This window comes from Lissotriton helveticus, chromosome 5_1 (assembly GCF_964261635.1).
Source record: "Lissotriton helveticus chromosome 5_1, aLisHel1.1, whole genome shotgun sequence".
NCBI lineage: Eukaryota > Metazoa > Chordata > Amphibia > Caudata > Salamandridae > Lissotriton > Lissotriton helveticus.
In genome coordinates, this window is record NC_136065.1 from 75,605,202 (window position 1) to 75,618,748 (window position 13,547).

The window sequence follows — 13,547 nt, forward strand, 5'->3', positions numbered from 1 at the left end:
AACATACAGTACACGACTCACTCAATACGAGTCCTCCAGAATAACTCTACTCCCCCACACCCTATTAATACAGACACTCACAACTGCCCCACCTCACCTCTCACACAAACACCTCCTCGCGACCTGATGCTTCCCACACCACTTTGCACCCTCCTTGATCTGCTATCCAAGAACTCAACACACATCCCATTCCAGTTCAGACAACCTTACGCACCCTCACCCTACCCACACACCCAGATGACCAACCGTGTTTATTAAATCAATATACAATGAAAATGAATAATACTAGTCTCTCATGCCATTATTATAGCTGTGAATAGCCTGACATAGTCTGACTTGGCACACGTGTACGAGTGCAATGGTTTGGTGTAATGTTGGCACTGCCATTGGCAGTTCTGGAAGGGTATGGGTGGTGCAAACTGAAGTGGCTTTCCGAAAAAGGCACTGGGACTTCATTTTTTACAAATTAAGCAGTGACTCAGACTACAATCACTCTGATACCTTACAATGCACTCCTCCCAAACAATATCGACAAACAACAGCTGGCGTCCATCCCCACCTCAATAAACCACCCTCCACAAACTTACTTAAGACAGTGAACACGCCACCTCCTTGCATATGATTTTCTCATTCAGTTCTTTGCACTCAGCACTCGCGACCATTCATACAAGGAAATCTCTTCCCACACTTTGAACACCCACCCAATGACTTCCACTCCACTCACGAATACCCAAATAATTTAATGACAACTCCCACCAAATGTCTTCAACTCTCAAACGCTATCTGCGACAATCAGCCTCCAACAACAAAAGCTCTAAATGAATGCCCTAAAAAGTCATACTTCATACATCTACATTCCCTAGAACACATACTAGATTTTTTTCAACTCAAAATTCACCTCTTCCACCAAAGTTCCAGGAGACTACTTCCCCAGCAGAGGGCATGCTATTCCTTGCACTCTATTCCAATGTGCAACTGTCTACCTCGCCTCAAGAGATTCCCTTCCAATCTCTCCAAAGCTGATATCGCCTATTTACTAGCAAGACACTCTGATATTCTCAGGCCCCTTCGGTCCCTCAACTCCCACTACTCCAAACAACTCAAACCAACACAGAACATTTCCATGTCGTTGACTCTGCCCAAACACCAGTCCCACCCTAAGGTGGCACCAGGCAACATGGACATTATTCTACTAAAACTCATGACAACCCCCTCAAACTAAATTAGTCACCTCGCCTTTACGATGCATACTCCATAACTAGATCAGAAATGAAGCACAAACTGGAAGTCTTGGACATGATCTCACACTACAACCATGGCCCACTAATCCTCACAGAGACACAGTTTAATGACACAGCCCACAACATATTTGACCTTCTACTTCCTTCTAACTACTCCATTATTAGAAACAACAGTGTATGGAGAGGAATCTTCTCAGACTCCTTACAGGTGCTAGATGATCCCCAACTGCTTTGCTCTTTTTCCACATTCCAATGCCTAACTCTAGCTATACAAGTGCAGCGCAATGCACCCTTTCAGACTAAATGTCATATGTCAAACACCAGGAGATAACACAGCCTTCATCGATGAATACATGGATTTCACAACTGCCCAATCAATGTAAAGTAACAAAGAGGAATGTTTGACGTTACAACGCATACATTTACAGCGCATTTTCAGAAACTACCTTTATAACGCATTCCATTACATCGCATTACAATGCATATCATTACATCACATTTATGGTAAGTGTTGGATAGTATAGGAGTAATAATTACTATTCTAACTCCAGTGAATGCAACAGTAGGGTAAGTGTTAGATAGTGTAGGGGTAAAAATTACTTTTCTAACTCCAGGCAGTGCAACAGTAGGGTAAGTGTTAGATAGTGTAGGGGTAAAAATTACTATTCTCACTCTAGTGAGCGCAACAGTAGGGTAAGTGTCAGATAGTGTAAGGGTAATATGTGTTGTAATGACTATGTGCTGATGTAATGGTATGCGTTGTAATGACTTGAGATGTAATTCCTGCGTTGTAGTGACATGCGTTGTAATGACATGCATTGTAGTGACATGCGATGTAATGGCTGCGTTGTAATGACATGCTATGTAAAGGATGTTGCGATGTAATGACTGTTGTAAAGGTTGTTTCCTGACAAAGAGATCTTTCCGGGACACTTCACTCTTCGTTGGGGCAGCAAAGATGATTCTGCAGTCAACCAGTTCACCTCCTTGCTTTCTGGGAACAATCTGATCCAACACAACCAAAAACTAGCACAACTGAAAGGTTCTATACTCGACTTAGTAATCGCTAAAGAAAACCTGCTCTTAGTGGATGAACCCATACTGGTAAACTGGTTCGATCATTGTCTTATTCCTATCTTGTTACGACACCCACGTTCCATGACCATGGTCCAACTGAAAGGGGCGATTACTTCATTCTGTGCCACCAAGAGCCATCTACATAAGCTTACTCAGCAACACAGCACAGAAGGAACTAATACCTATTAGCCCCGATACAGATATCAATGACTAGACTGCTCTCTGTTTTGACCGTCTCTTAGCTCTGCTTGATGAAGTAGGTCCGCCCCAATGCAAAAAGAAAGACCTAAACCATAAGCTCCATGGCTCAACGAGGCCTTATATGAGAAAGGAAACGCCCCGAGGATACTGGAGAAGAAATGAAAACAGTTACCCTCCACCACTGACCTCACTTGTCTCTGAAGTGCAAGATCACTATACAAAACACATATCTTCTGTGAGAAATCAAATCACTTTAGATCCCTCGACTCAAGAACCGACCTAAACAACTCTTTTATCTGGTCAAAACCATCAACATCTCCTCCACATCTACTTCCGTCAAATTTGATGACTCATCCATGAAAGCAGAAGCGTTTTTACTATTCCTTTATTTCAGATTTAAATCTCTTCTTTGCTAAGACAACCATACCACCCCCACCATGGTGTGCAAATCCAAGAACCCTTGCCAACTATCTGACACAATTAGGGAGGACGATTTACTTAAAATCATTACAAAGACCATACCTTAAAACCACTCTGTGGGCCCTATCCCAGGGAATGACAGCACGAACTCCTGAGGCGGAAAGCCGGGAGCAACTAAGGTTTTTAATCGTATTCTTGTGTTTTATTTGTGATTTGCATTTGCACTTTACCTCAAACTCTTGCCACATCATCCTCCCGCGCAGCCGATCTGAACGCTGCTGCCGGGCCGCTTCTAACATCGACGCCATTCCGGGGAAGCCCCCCCTGCCAGGCCACACCCCCTCTGCACCGGGCCACGCCCCCCTAGCCTTTATAGCGCGCTCTAAACACCACGCAGTCAGACAGCACGAACTCCTGAGGCGGAAAGTCGGGAGCAACGAAGGTTTTTAATCGTATTCTTGTGTTTTATTTGTGATTTGCATTTGCACTTTACCTCAAACTCTTGCCACATCATCCTACCGCGCAGCCGATCTGAACGCTGCTGCCGGGCCGCTTCTAACATCGACGCCATTCCGGGGAAGCCCCCCCCCCCCCCCCCGGCCAGGCCACGCCCCCTCTGTGCCAGGCCACGCCCCTTCCGTTTCCTACTTAAATCATGTGCCTCTCCCGGCCGCGCAGCGGACGGGCGCAGCGGGCGCGCCGGCGGCGCTCGAAAGGCAAGCCCGTCTGTGCCCGTCCACGCCCGTTCGGGCCCAGGGGCCATGCATAATGCTCCTTGCATTACTTACACCTTGCCTGAGCTCTATAATTTACAACATGATGGTCCCATTAACTCACGGGACAGGCAGGCTGCACTGACCTCGGATATTTATGTCCCCCAAATTTACCGGTTCTAAACGTCAGATAAGACTATCCCCTGCCAGGTCTCCCGGGATCCATCACGGTCCCCGCATATCTACCACTCCGGTCCTAGCCCCTCTAAAAGGAGCTATGGAAGCAGATAGGGTGGAGTATGAGCTGGGCAGAGCAAAGGAGCTATGGAAGCAGATAGCGCGGAGTATGAGCTGGGCAGAGCAAAGGAGCTATGGAAGCAGATAGGATAGAGTATGAGCAGGGCAGAGCACAGGAGGTATGGAAGCAGATAGGATGGAGTATCAGCTGGGCAGAGCAAAGGAGCTATGGAAGCAGATAGCGCGGAGTATGAGCTGGGCAGAGCAGAGGGGCTATGGAAGCAGATGGGATGGAGTATGAGCTGGGCAGAACAAAGGGGCTATGGAAGCAGATAGGAGGGAGTATGAGCTGGGCAGAGCAAAGGGGCTATGGAAGCAGAGAGGATGGAGTATGAGCTGGGCAGAGCAAAGGAGCTATGGAAGCAGATGGGATGGAGTATGAGCTGGGCAGAACAAAGGGGCTATGGAAGCAGATAGGAGGGAGTATGAGCTGGGCAGAGCAAAGGAGCTATGGAAGCAGATAGGATGGAGTATGAGCTGGGCAGAGCAAAGGAGCTATGGAAGCAGATAGGATGGAGTATGAGCTGGGCAGAGCAAAGGAGCTATGGAAGCAGACAGGGTGGAGTATGAGCTGGGCAGAGCAAAGGAGCTATGAAAGCAGATAGGATGGAGTATGAGCTGGGCAGAGCAAAGGAGCTATGGAAGCAGATAGGAGGGAGTATGAGCTGGGCAGAGCAAAGGAGCTATGGAAGAAGATGGGGTGGAGTATGAGCTGGGCAGAGCAAAGGAGCTATGGAAGCAGATAGGATGGAGTATGAGCTGGGCAGAGCAAAGGAGCTATGGAAGCAGATAGGAGGGAGTATGAGCTGGGCAGAGCAAAGGAGCTATGGAAGAAGATGGGGTGGAGTATGAGCTGGGCAGAGCAAAGGAGCTATGGAAGCAGATAGGATGGAGTATGAGCTGGGCAGAGCAAAGGAGCTATGGAAGCAGATAGGATGGAGTATGAGCTGGGCAGAGCAAAGGAGCTATGGAAGAAGATGGGGTGGAGTATGAGCTGGGCAGAGCAAAGGAGCTATGGAAGCAGATGGGGCGGAGTATGAGCTGGGCAGAGCAAAGGAGCTATGGAAGCAGATGGGGCGGTGTATGAGCTGGGCAGAGCAAAGGAGCTATGGAAGCAGATAGGATGGAGTATGAGCTGGGCAGAGCAAAGGAGCTATGGAAGCAGATAGCGCGGAGTATGAGCTGGGCAGAGCAAAGGAGCTATGGAAGCAGATGGGGCGGAGTATGAGCTGGGCAGAGCAGAGGAGCTATGGAAGCAGATAGGATGGAGTATGAGCTGGGCAGAACAAAGGAGCTATGGAAGCAGATAGGATGGAGTATGAGCTGGGCAGAGCAAAGGAGCTATGGAAGCAGATAGCGCGGAGTATGAGCTGGGCAGAGCAAAGGAGCTATGGAAGCAGATGGGGCGGAGTATGAGCTGGGCAGAGCAAAGGAGCTATGGAAGCAGATGGGGCGGTGTATGAGCTGGGCAGAACAAAGGAGCTATGGAAGCAGATAGGGTGGAGTATGAGCTGGGCAGAGCAAAGGAGCTATGGAAGCAGATAGGGTGGAGTATGAGCTGGGCAGAGCACAGGAGGTATGGAAGCAGATAGGATGGAGTATGAGCTGGGCAGAGCAAAGGAGCTATGGAAGCAGATAGGATGGAGTATGAGCTGGGCAGAGCACAGGAGGTATGGAAGCAGATAGGATGGAGTATGAGCTGGGCAGAGCAAAGGAGCTATGGAAGCAGATAGGATGGAGTATGAGCTGGGCAGAGCAAAGGAGCTATGGAAGCAGATAGGATGGAGTATGAGCTGGGCAGAGCAAAGGAGCTATGGAAGCAGATAGGATGGAGTATGAGCTGGGCAGAGCAAAGGAGCTATGGAAGCAGATAGGATGGAGTATGAGCTGGGCAGAGCAAAGGAGCTATGGAAGCAGATGGGGCGGTGTATGAGCTGGGCAGAGCAAAGGAGCTATGGAAGCAGATAGGATGGAGTATGAGCTGGGCAGAGCAAAGGAGCTATGGAAGCAGATAGGGCGGAGTATGAGCTGGGCAGAGCAAAGGAGCTATGGAAGCAGATAGGATGGAGTATGAGCTGGGCAGAGCAAAGGAGCTATGGAAGCAGATAGGGCGGAGTATGAGCTGGGCAGAGCAAAGGAGCTATGGAAGCAGATAGGACGGAGTATGAGCTGGGCAGAGCAAAGGAGCTATGGAAGCAGATAGGATGGAGTATGAGCTGGGCAGAGCAAAGGAGCTATGGAAGCAGATAGGATGGAGTATGAGCTGGGCAGAGCACAGGAGGTATGGAAGCAGATAGGATGGAGTATGAGCTGGGCAGAGCAAAGGAGCTATGGAAGCAGATAGGATGGAGTATGAGCTGGGCAGAGCAAAGGAGCTATGGAAGCAGATAGGATGGAGTATGAGCTGGGCAGAGCAAAGGAGCTATGGAAGCAGATAGGATGGAGTATGAGCTGGGCAGAGCAAAGGAGCTATGGAAGCAGATGGGGCAGTGTATGAGCTGGGCAGAGCAAAGGAGCTATGGAAGCAGATAGGATGGAGTATGAGCTGGGCAGAGCAAAGGAGCTATGGAAGCAGATAGGGCGGAGTATGAGCTGGGCAGAGCAAAGGAGCTATGGAAGCAGATAGGATGGAGTATGAGCTGGGCAGAGCAAAGGAGCTATGGAAGCAGATAGGGCGGAGTATGAGCTGGGCAGAGCAAAGGAGCTATGGAAGCAGATAGGATGGAGTATGAGCTGGGCAGAGCAAAGGAGCTATGGAAGCAGATAGGATGGAGTATGAGCTGGGCAGAGCACAGGAGGTATGGAAGCAGATAGGATGGAGTATGAGCTGGGCAGAGCAAAGGAGCTATGGAAGCAGATAGGATGGAGTATGAGCTGGGCAGAGCAAAGGAGCTATGGAAGCAGATAGGATGGAGTATGAGCTGGGCAGAGCAAAGGAGCTATGGAAGCAGATGGGGCGGAGTATGAGCTGGGCAGAGCAAAGGAGCTATGGAAGCAGATGGGGCAGTGTATGAGCTGGGCAGAGCAAAGGAGCTATGGAAGCAGATAGGATGGAGTATGAGCTGGGCACAGCAAAGGAGCTGTGGAAGCAGATAGGATGGAGTATGAGCTGGGCAGAGCAAAGGAGCTATGGAAGCAGATAGGATGGAGTATGAGCTGGGCAGAGCAAAGGAGCTATGGAAGCAGATAGGGCAGTGTATGAGCTGGGCAGAGCAAAGGAGCTATGGAAGCAGATAGGATGGAGTATGAGCTGGGCACAGCAAAGGAGCTATGGAAGCAGATAGGATGGAGTATGAGCTGGGCAGAGCAAAGGAGCTATGGAAGCAGATAGGATGGAGTATGAGCTGGGCAGAGCAAAGGAGCTATGGAAGCAGATAGGATGGAGTATGAGCTGGGCAGAGCACAGGAGGTATGGAAGCAGATAGGATGGAGTATGAGCTGGGCAGAGCAAAGGAGCTATGGAAGCAGATAGGATGGAGTATGAGCTGGGCAGAGCAAAGGAGCTATGGAAGCAGATAGGATGGAGTATGAGCTGGGCAGAGCAAAGGAGCTATGGAAGCAGATAGGATGGAGTATGAGCTGGGCAGAGCAAAGGAGCTATGGAAGCAGATAGGATGGAGTATGAGCTGGGCAGAGCAAAGGAGCTATGGAAGCAGATGGGGCGGTGTATGAGCTGGGCAGAGCAAAGGAGCTATGGAAGCAGATAGGATGGAGTATGAGCTGGGCAGAGCAAAGGAGCTATGGAAGCAGATAGGGCGGAGTATGAGCTGGGCAGAGCAAAGGAGCTATGGAAGCAGATAGGATGGAGTATGAGCTGGGCAGAGCAAAGGAGCTATGGAAGCAGATAGGGCGGAGTATGAGCTGGGCAGAGCAAAGGAGCTATGGAAGCAGATAGGATGGAGTATGAGCTGGGCCGAGCAGAGGAGCTATGGAAGCAGATAGGATGGAGTATGAGCTGGGCAGAGCAAAGGAGCTATGGAAGCAGATAGGATGGAGTATGAGCTGGGCAGAGCAGAGGGGCTATGGAAGCAGATAGGGCGGAGTATGAGCTGGGCAGAGCAAAGGAGCTATGGAAGCAGATAGGATGGAGTATGAGCTGGGCAGAGCAAAGGAGCTATGGAAGCAGATAGGATGGAGTATGAGCTGGGCAGAGCAAAGGAGCTATGGAAGCAGATGGGGTGGAGTATGAGCTGGGCAGAGCAAAGGAGCTATGGAAGCAGATGGGATGGAGTATGAGCTGGGCAGAGCAAAGGAGCTATGGAAGCAGATAGGATGGAGTATGAGCTGGGCAGAGCAAAGGAGCTATGGAAGCAGATGGGGCGGTGTATGAGCTGGGCAGAGCAAAGGAGCTATGGAAGCAGATAGGATGGAGTATGAGCTGGGCAGAGCAAAGGAGCTATGGAAGCAGATAGGATGGAGTATGAGCAGGGCAGAGCACAGGAGGTATGGAAGCAGATAGGGTGGAGTATGAGCTGGGCAGAGCAAAGGAGCTATGGAAGCAGATAGGATGGAGTATGAGCAGGGCAGAGCACAGGAGGTATGGAAGCAGATAGGATGGAGTATGAGCTGGGCAGAGCAAAGGAGCTATGGAAGCAGATAGGATGGAGTATGAGCTGGGCAGAGCAAAGGAGCTATGGAAGCAGATGGGGCGGTGTATGAGCTGGGCAGAGCAAAGGAGCTATGGAAGCAGATAGGATGGAGTATGAGCTGGGCAGAGCAAAGGAGCTATGGAAGCAGATAGGGCGGAGTATGAGCTGGGCAGAGCAAAGGAGCTATGGAAGCAGATAGGATGGAGTATGAGCTGGGCAGAGCAAAGGAGCTATGGAAGCAGATGGGGTGGAGTATGAGCTGGGCAGAGCAAAGGAGCTATGGAAGCAGATGGGATGGAGTATGAGCTGGGCAGAGCAAAGGAGCTATGGAAGCAGATAGGATGGAGTATGAGCTGGGCAGAGCAAAGGAGCTATGGAAGCAGATAGGGTGGAGTATGAGCTGGGCAGAGCAAAGGAGCTATGGAAGCAGATAGCGCGGAGTATGAGCTGGGCAGAGCAAAGGAGCTATGGAAGCAGATAGCGCGGAGTATGAGCTGGGCAGAGCAAAGGAGCTATGGAAGCAGATAGGGTGGAGTATGAGCTGGGCAGAGCACAGGAGCTATGGAAGCAGATAGGATGGAGTATGAGCTGGGCAGAGCAAAGGAGCTATGGAAGCAGATGGGGCGGAGTATGAGCTGGGCAGAGCAAAGGAGCTATGGAAGCAGATGGGGCAGTGTATGAGCTGGGCAGAGCAAAGGAGCTATGGAAGCAGATAGGATGGAGTATGAGCTGGGCACAGCAAAGGAGCTGTGGAAGCAGATAGGATGGAGTATGAGCTGGGCAGAGCAAAGGAGCTATGGAAGCAGATAGGATGGAGTATGAGCTGGGCAGAGCAAAGGAGCTATGAAAGCAGATAGGGCAGTGTATGAGCTGGGCAGAGCAAAGGAGCTATGGAAGCAGATAGGATGGAGTATGAGCTGGGCACAGCAAAGGAGCTATGGAAGCAGATAGGATGGAGTATGAGCTGGGCACAGCAAAGGAGCTGTGGAAGCAGATAGGGTGGAGTATGAGCTGGGCAGAGCACAGGAGCTATGGAAGCAGATGGGGCGGTGTATGAGCTGGGCAGAGCAAAGGAGCTATGGAAGCAGATAGGATGGAGTATGAGCTGGGCAGAGCAAAGGAGCTATGGAAGCAGATAGGGTGGAGTATGAGCTGGGCAGAGCAAAGGAGCTATGGAAGCAGATGGGATGGAGTATGAGCTGGGCAGAGCAAAGGAGCTATGGAAGCAGATAGGATGGAGTATGAGCTGGGCAGAGCAAAGGAGCTATGGAAGCAGATGGGGCAGTGTATGAGCTGGGCAGAGCAAAGGAGCTATGGAAGCAGATAGGGTGGAGTATGAGCTGGGCAGAGCAAAGGAGCTATGGAAGCAGATGGGATGGAGTATGAGCAGGGCAGGGCATGTGTGAAGCTATCGATTTAAAGTATGTGTGTGGGGTGTAGAGCGGTTCAATGTTACCAGTGGTCGGTGGACACTGGCTCACCAGTCGTAGTGTGGTAAACTTCAAAGGCTGCTGTCAAACTTTATACAGACCTTAATAAATGGCCTTGGGACTCCCGATAACTAGTGTCAGCAGAAAAGGAGGCAAAAGAAGGTTTAATAGTCTGAAGGAGCACTCCAAGTAACCCGTGTGTTTGAGGCATGTGTGGCTGTAGATACACCGCTTTGCATACTTTGGTAATCTAGTGTTGGATGTGTGCAAGTTGTTTTTCTTTGAAGAAGTCTTTCGAGTCATAAGTTCGTGTGACTCCTCCTCTTGGTGATAATGCGCATGGGCATCGACTCCATTGTAGGCACTCAAAGTAACCGCTGTATTCTCTTTGCAGGTCAGAGTGGAGCAGGTAACAACTGGGCCAAGGGTCACTACACCGAGGGGGCCGAGCTTGTGGACTCCGTGCTCGACGTGGTCCGGAAAGAGGCGGAGAGCTGCGACTGCCTCCAGGGCTTCCAGCTCACCCACTCGCTGGGTGGCGGCACCGGCTCTGGCATGGGCACCCTCCTGATCAGCAAGATCAGGGAGGAGTACCCAGACCGCATCATGAACACCTTCAGCGTGGTGCCCTCCCCCAAGGTTTCGGACACAGTGGTGGAGCCCTACAACGCCACCCTCTCCGTCCACCAGCTGGTGGAGAACACAGATGAGACCTACTGCATTGACAACGAGGCCCTTTACGACATCTGCTTCCGCACCCTCAAGCTGACCACGCCCACCTACGGCGACCTCAACCACCTGGTGTCTGCCACCATGAGTGGAGTCACCACCTGCCTTCGTTTTCCCGGGCAGCTCAACGCCGATCTCCGCAAGCTGGCAGTAAACATGGTCCCCTTCCCTCGCTTGCACTTCTTCATGCCAGGCTTTGCCCCCCTCACCAGCCGTGGCAGCCAGCAGTACCGTGCCCTGACCGTGCCCGAGCTGACTCAGCAGGTCTTTGATGCCAAGAACATGATGGCGGCCTGTGACCCGCGCCACGGCCGCTACCTCACCGTGGCAGCGGTGTTCCGCGGCCGCATGTCCATGAAGGAGGTGGACGAGCAGATGTTAAACGTTCAGAACAAGAACAGCAGCTACTTCGTGGAGTGGATCCCGAACAACGTCAAGACAGCGGTGTGCGACATCCCACCCCGCGGCCTCAAGATGGCGGTCACCTTCATCGGCAACAGCACCGCCATCCAGGAGCTCTTCAAGCGCATCTCCGAGCAGTTCACGGCCATGTTCCGCCGCAAGGCCTTCCTGCACTGGTACACGGGCGAGGGCATGGACGAGATGGAGTTCACAGAGGCGGAGAGCAACATGAACGACCTGGTGTCCGAGTACCAGCAGTACCAGGACGCCACGGCCGAGGAGGAAGAAGATTTCGGGGAGGAGGTTGAGGAGGAAGCCTGAGGAAGCATTGTATGGTCCATGTGAAAAAAAACCATAACGTTTCACTTAATTTGCATTTCATTTTAAGTTTCTCTTCTTTCCCTCAAGTGTGAAATCCAAGCCCCTCAACTGATGAGAGCTTTTTGGAGGGGTGCAATGGCACCACCAACCTTGACTTAAAAACCGCACTAGCCGCAGACAGAGGACCTCCTGTCTAATGTACATTCCCACGCCCACCTTGTTATACTCGGGCCATGTATGGTGTACAACTGGGCCCTTGCTATTCCAGCACTAGCCCTGTCTGTACTAGCTTCTTTACTTTCTTGCTCCATACAGACCCCACATGGTCTTTAGTTGCCCTCCATTTGCCAGTACCAACTGTTGCAAGTCTGTGCTTCTCTAGCTGCTCTTGACACAGACCTAACATGGTCTCCAGTTTTATCTTTGCTTTCCTGTGACAACTGCTGCCCTGTGTGGTTCTTAAACAAGGGAGTAGGCAACAGAGCTATAACCCTTCGAGTCTAGCGTTGTGAGCAATTCAAGAGTTGGTACATTCCAAGATTAGCTCTGCCTGCAGTGCTGAGCAAGGTGCACCCTGATGCTGGGGTTCAGAACATCAACAGAAATGCTTTCCAGGGGATTTAGCGCCAAGAAACCTTATGATGTACAAACACTCTATAAGTTTCTTATAGCGTAATCAAGGTCAGTAGGAAGGCTTCAGTGAGGTGTAAAGGCCGGGTCTGGTGGCTCAGTGGACTAATGCATCCACTATAGGAATCTGTGGTTCGACCTCATGGTCACAGGTTCAAATCCTGGCAGGTCCACTTAGCCTTTCATCTACCTGAGGTCGATAAAATGAGTACCATTGAGTTGGGTCACAATAAACAACTGTTATTCAGATCCAAGATACGCCCGGGTGAATGTGCGCTTTACAAATACAAGTTATGTTATAAAGTGGGGGTAAAAATGTGAAGTGTGCTAAAACAGAATGTAGGGAGGAGTTCAGGTGTTAGTGTAGCGATGAGGAGGGAGACCATTGTCTGTCCTGCGTTAAGCGGTGTTTCTGTAGCAATGCAACAGTTGCAAAGAAATACAATAAAGAGAGAACACTGTCCTCTTGATGCTGGTGTGCCTCGTTGCAGCTGCATGAAGCCAACATTGTGTCAGTGAATGCAGATGTTTGCAGCTGCTGAGCACGCCCATCCTTTTAATGTCACCTGGAGCCCCAGCCTTTGCGTATCTCCTGGAGGTGTCCTGGAACTCAGGTGGGAATACTTTGGTCTCTGAAATCTGACTGCCAAAGTTTTAGCTAATGCAGACTTGTTTTCCTCAGTGGGGTGATTAAACGGTTGTAAGCAGTAATACGATAAGACAAGTTGAAGGCTGAAATTTCCATGAAACACTTTAGAAGTGGTTGTAGGCGAGGCACCTTTTAGGAGGGGCAGGCGCTTAAACTGGAAAAGCTGTATGGGAGATAAAGAAGGCAGTTGGTGTAGGGTGTTGGATTACATTTACCAAGGGGCCTTGGAGAACATCCTAGGCATAGAGGTCTGAGCACCACAGGATGAACCCCCAATGACTCTAAACTGCCTGTGTTTGTTGCACCACCACAGATGACCAAGGTCCCAGGGAAAGCATAAACCAGGCAAGGCCATGTATTGCACTCTCCACAGCAAGCAAGGAACCAAAGTCGATCAGAATGTATTCACGTCTCGGAAAGGACTTATTTTCTTAAACCAGTGACAAAGTGAGATGTAGGCCTGGGTGAAATTATTTACGCTTGTGTGGCACAATATTTGATGTTACACAATTTAGTATGACATTTACCACATGTGAAGCTTGTTGCAGACTGTCAGATAGCCATTTTCTTCTCTACCCAGTATCTCACGAAACTTCATGTGACGTGTGATCTCTTGTGAAAAGTCATGCAAGATGCCCACAAATCCATTTTTGCTGTGAAAGCATACAACAAAGGTTAATAGAATATCAGAGTTTTATGGAGAAAGTGCAATTTTGCTCTTTGACAGGCATGTCAACCCCATTTCAGTACAATTACAGGATCTTCCATGATCCTACAGGGACATCTTAAGGATTTCGGGGGCCCTGGACCAAACATATTTTGGGGGTTCTTGTTCAAACCAGTTTTGA

At 50.1% G+C, this 13,547-nt stretch overlaps 1 pseudogene; it reads left to right on the forward strand.

The window, feature by feature from the left end:
• Positions 1-10,400: 10,400 nt before the first annotated feature.
• LOC144754148 (tubulin beta chain pseudogene) lies at positions 10,401-11,602 on the forward strand (annotated as a pseudogene).
• The last annotated feature ends 1,945 nt before the right edge of the window (positions 11,603-13,547 follow it).